Source organism: Ammospiza nelsoni, chromosome W, assembly GCF_027579445.1.
Source record: "Ammospiza nelsoni isolate bAmmNel1 chromosome W, bAmmNel1.pri, whole genome shotgun sequence".
In the NCBI taxonomy this organism is placed as follows: Eukaryota; Metazoa; Chordata; class Aves; order Passeriformes; family Passerellidae; genus Ammospiza; species Ammospiza nelsoni.
Genome location: NC_080668.1, coordinates 6,345,936 through 6,351,935, shown reverse-complemented (window position 1 = coordinate 6,351,935; position 6,000 = coordinate 6,345,936).

Below are 6,000 nucleotides of genomic sequence, written 5' to 3'. Positions count from 1 at the left end.
TTCATAACACTGCTAACTACACCAATTTTGTTTTGCTGTTGTGTAGTGTCAGAGACACCGACATAGACAGACACCAACTTAAGGAATAGTGTAGTTTACTATAATGCAAAACTGCAAAGAATTACAAAAGGATAAGTAATGCACATAATCATTACTACAAAAGAATGCCTATAATGATTAAGAAAGATACATCATCAGTTACCCTGTGAAAAACACCAATCACTTGTTTTTAAAATTTTAAAAAATTTAATGATAATAAAATGGCTATAAAAATAGCAATATAATTAGAGTAATAATAATGTGGACAATTTGGATTAGCACAACACGAGACAATAGAAACAAAGAGTTACGGACAGTCTGGGTACCTCTTTCTGGGCAAAATAAGCCCGAAAAAGGACATACATTAACAGAGGATTAACCCTTAAAAGCAATAGCCTGTTGCATATTCATACATCTGATACATGATGTGTAAATTCCATTCAAACAAAGGATTCTGTCTGGTCAGTGTCAACGTCTTCCTCTTAATCCTAACGGGTGTCCTGGCTGAGCAAGGCAGGAAGAAGTCAGTTTCTCCTGATAATGGCACAATAAATTCTCTTTCTCTGAAAGATTTAGGTGTCCCATGACTGCTATCTCAGTGTGAGTCCTTTCTTTAGAAAAAAAAGTATCCTACATAGCATAGTTTCTATTTTAACATTTTGTTATAACCTAAAACTATATTTAACACACTACTTAAGAGAATTAATACAGCATAACTTTCTAACCCAACACATATAATATTCATTTTAATATTTGCAAAAAGCCTATCATAAAATACACATTTTTCACAACCCTAATACTTTACCCCTTCATCCAGACATCCTTTAAATATCAGGTGAGGGAAGCTATCACAGTGAAGGGCTGGAGAACCATGCCTGGGAACTGGGAAATCCTGCAGTACATCCACCTTTGCAGGATTGTCACACAGGTTCCTGACTTTGCTGTGATAGTAGCCCAACTTTTATACTGTTAAACAAACAAGCTGACATAGATTCTAGTTTCATTCTCCTGTTGGCTTTCTCACAAAGACCGGCCAGAGCTCAAGGAGGAACCAAGGGAGTTGTCTTTGATCCTACATCCCCCTAAGAAGGCCAGATGTGGCCTTGTCTGGTTTCTAGATATGGAAAGGGAAATACATATTTTGCCAATAAATGATCACACATAACAATATTTAGCTGAGTGAATATATATATAACATTTGGTTGGAAGATTCATCTAGAGGTCTACTGTTGTGGTTCATGTTTAGTTCATTAAGTTATTGTTAAATGGTTCAATCTGTTATCCCCCCACATTTTCCCCAAGTTGTTTTTTCCCTATGTTGTACCCTCCCTTAAAGCTGTCCCTCAAGCTATTCCCCTCCCTTTGTTCTAGTCCCTTCCCTGCCTGTCAAGGCAACCCTGCTCTCCTACCCTGCCTGTCAAAGTGACTCTACCCCTCTTTCCCTGCCTGTCAAGGCAACCCTGCCCCTTTTTCCTAAATGTTCCCTGCCACTCACCCCCTGGGCCAATCCCCGATTGAAACACCCATTTGGAACCCCCCCCTAATCCATGACACCCCATTGGCCCATGTGACCTTTCTCTCTCCTACCCCTATGCTGATTGGTCCCACAGTATTACAACGACTTGATGAGGGTCTTCAGGGTGAGAGAGATGGACGAGAATCTTGGTTCATGATCAGAAGGCTGGATTTATTGATATATAATACTTTATAACTATACTAAAAGGAATAAAGGGCAAAGTTGCAGAGGCTTGCTAAGCTAAGAATAGAATAGAATCTAAAAACAAGAGTGTTCTCTGTCACTGTGTTCCAGAGAGCTTGCCCTGTGATTGGCCCTTAATTGTACGCATGGAACATGAGCCAATCACAGGTGCACCCTATTGCATTCCACAGCAGCTGATAATCATTGTTTACATTCTCTTCCTGGTGCCTCAGCTTCCCAGAAGATGAACAAATCCCAAAGAAAGGATTTCTATGAAAAAATGTCTGTGACACCACAGTGTTGATGTAATCTGCTCACTCCTGCCCTGAGGATTCCCTATTGGTTAGCTGTTTGTATCTGAACAAAAAATACCCTGCATACTAGGGTGAGGGGTTCTTTTTTGTCCTACTCCTTCCACCTGGAATAAACTTTCCCGTGGAACCTCAATACAAAGAGCCTCCTCCTTCGCCTGGTCCCTGTCATGGCTGTAACAGCGTGCACTGTAGAGCTTGCAGCTCTTCAGGTTCAGCTGTGGGCAAACCCCAGTCCCCAGCTCTTCCCCACTCCTGTCGTGGCTACCGGAGTGTACAGAGCTAGCCCGGGTTCCGGTAGGCTTCGGCAGTCTACTTTGGCTCAGGGCCTGTTGTTCAGGCCTTAGTATTTCAACCGGCACATTGCCAAACACCCTACATGTTTAGCAAAAATATATTGTGCTTTGTAGTGGATATGGTATTTCATGAACCTTTTCCCTTCTGTTTGTATTCTAATGGTGGCCCAACACCACAAAGGCATAAAGATGTAGCCTTCTAGTTAAAAAAAAAAAAATTATTCTTCTCAATTCCAGATTAATTTCTTTGCAGAGTTTGCTTTAGCTGTATGAGGTGATGCAAAATAGAAAAGCAGTTGCATTTCTGGCCCAATGCATTTGTTGGGATTGGATTTGTGGGGCTTTGCATTTGCAGGGCTGTGAGCTTGCTTGGGTTACATTTGCAGGGCTTCAACTTGTGGGAGCCCAACTATATTCTAGGCTGCATCCAAAGCAGTGTGACCAACAGGTCAAAGGAAGGAATTCTGCCCCTCTACTCCACTCTTGTGAGAGCCCACATGGAAGACTGTGTACATTTCTGGAGCCCAAACATAGGGAGCATATTGACCTGTTGGAGCGAATCCACAGGAGGCCATGAAGGTTATCAGAGAGCTGCAGCACCTCTGCTATGGAGACAGGCTGCGAGAGTTGGGGTTGTTAAGCCTGGAGAAGAGAAGGCTCCAATGAGAACTTAGAGCACCTTCCAGTACCTAAAGTGACTACAAGAGCGCTGGAGAGGGACTTTGGACAAGGGCATGAGGTAATGGCTTCCAACTGACTGTGTGACTTGACACAGGCAGGCAGCTGAAACAACTGTTGGAAATTATATAACTTTTCTAATTATTTTTTCTAATTAATGGCTTTAATTAACTTTTAAATTGTTTTAATTAATCATAAGCAGTGTATTGATAATAAGAAGTGAAGTAGTGTAGTTTTCCACTCTGGCCAGCACATAGCTAACTTTCTTTTCACAGACTCTTATTGCTAAAGTGTGATTATTAGATTACTGAAACTTTTAAGTTTTGCTAAACTAACTCTGATAAGTTTCGGTGAACAAAGCCTGAGAGAGTTAAAAGCTGGACACCTGGAATCCAGAATTTATAGCCCTCCGAGGACATGTTGGAGTAACCAGAAGATAAAGAAATGACTAACAAAGACATTTCAGCCTGAGTGCTGGAGACTCCCTGTCTGGGAAAAAGATAATTAAAAGACTGAAAAATATGGACTGATTGGCATAAGAAGCAATAAATCAATAGCCAATAGAAGACAGAAAACGAATAATGAAGATAATTATGTAATTTAAAACCAATGAACATTAATTTCTTTGTTTGCTAAAAATAATTACATAAGTGAAAAGTTTTGAAAGTCGTGTGCATGTAGGTGGAGCCATCCCTGTGCACCCTGGCCAGAATAAAGTAATGTCTACTCCCTAATACTAAAAGAAATACTGTTAGTTTCATTTAACCTGACATTTATGGTGACTGTGAAAAGTGCATATTATATGGCTCTACACAGATATTTACTATATGTATTATGTTGCATTGATTAGTACTGCTGTATTAACATTTTAATAGTATGGTAAATGTAGTTTTGTAGTAAAAATGTAACTTTTGTAGTTAAAATAGAAACTATGTATGTGGGATAGTTTTTAAAGAAACAAATGAGGTACTCATACCAGATAGCAGCCACAGGACACCTAAATCTTTCAGAGAAAGAGAATTTATTGCTCTCTTATCAGAAGAAACTAACTACTTCCTGCCTTGCTCAGCCAGGACGCCGCCCTTAGGATTAAGAGGAAGACGTTGACACCGACCAGACAGAATCCTTTGTTTGAATGGAATTTACGCATCATGTATGAGATGGATGAATATGCAACAGGCTATTGCTTTTAAGGGTTAATCCTCTGTTAACGTGTGTCCTTTTTCAGGCTTATTTTGCCCAGAAAGAGGCACCCAGATGTCACAGACATCTTTTCATAAAAATCCTTTCTTTAGGATTTTTCCCCCTTCTGAGAAGCTGTGGCCTCAGCAACAAAATGTAAACAATGGTTATCTGCTGCTGTGGAATGCAACAGGTGGATACGTGATTGGTCTCGGGTGAATGTTTGGATTTACTGACCACTCACGGCAGAGCTGGGTCTCACTCTGTGCTGAGACACAGACCTTTGTTTATTCATTCCTTTTGTATTCTTAGCTTAGCTAGCTTCTGAGAACTTTCCCTCTATTCCTTTTAGCATAGTTATAATGTAATATATATCATAAAATAATAAATCAAGCCTTCTGAACATGAGGTCAACATTCTCATCTCTCTCTTCACCCTGAAGACCCTTGCAAGCTCTGTAACACCCAGACTGTCCGTAACTCTTTGTTTCTATTGTCTCGTGTTGTCTTAATCCAAATTGTCCAAATTTTTATTACTCTAATTATATTACTATTTTTAAAACCATTTTATTACTATAAACTTTTAAAAATTTTAAAAACAAGTGATTGGTGTTATTCACAGTCACACAACCACAAAACCATGGCTGAACTGCAAAAAGTAAATTAATTTCATTACCTTGCTAACCAGAGGATCCCAAAGCAACACCCGGGTGGAGACACACAAGTGGGAATGCAGGCATTGTTAGGCTCAGTCCATGCTAGTGGGTGGCAGATCTGCTGTTTGCAACAATGTAGGAGTGCCGGGGGGTAGGACGGTTGGGACAGACAGAGATGAGAGATCTCTGAAGCCAAGTTGTGGAACTTGCGGTTTATTGCAAAGGGCCTGGGTGCAGGGGCCCTGCTGGGAGCTGCCAGCCGCAGCTCGGAGCAGGCCTGAAAGAGGGAGAGAGAGGTAAAGAGAGTGGTAAAGAGGATGAGAGGATGAGAGAGCGAGGTTCCCGTTACAATATAATAAATCTTCTGTGTTGAATATTCCAATTCTCACTAACCAATCTAATACAAGATACAAATCCTGTAGCATTTACATACAGCCTGTAAGAATCATTACATTACCATACTGCATTACATTTTAAACCCTAAAATCTACTTTTTGGACCCCTTCTGCTAAGCTAGTAGGGTCTGCTCAGACCCTTGGACCTGTCTGCAAGCAGAGGGTATTGTTTAATCAAAAGGGGATTACCTTCAGCCGCCCATACTATGGTTTTCCCGTTGTTTAGTAACTAAGGTATCTCAAAGCTTGGTTTAATTTCAATCTTGCTTATAGTTTCCATATTCTCAAAATCTTTTGCCAGGCAATCATATTTATAAGGCTTTCCTGTTTCATCTTCTCCAACACACCAATTTATCCAGGGCCTGCGCATGCATAGTTTAGCACCATGCTGTGATGTCCTCTGTGCTTTTTATGATCTCTGAGCTTTGATCTCTCTCCCAAAACAGGGAGCTCAAGAATGCCCATGAGACTGCCTCCAAGTCTCTCCAAACACCTATGTTATCTCTAAGCAGAAATTCTACTTTTCAAAACAGAGGATAAACAGCAGTGGACAAGCTCACTTGAGCAAATCTACCATCCTCCTCACCATTCTTCTTCCACTTTTAACCCTTTCCATCCAATACTGACAGAGAGCAGCTTTAGACTGGATATTTGGAAGAATTTTTTTCCTGTGAGGGTAGTGAGGAACTGGAACAGGTTGCCCAGAGAAGCTGTGGTTGCCCCATCCCTGGAAGTGTCCAAGGCC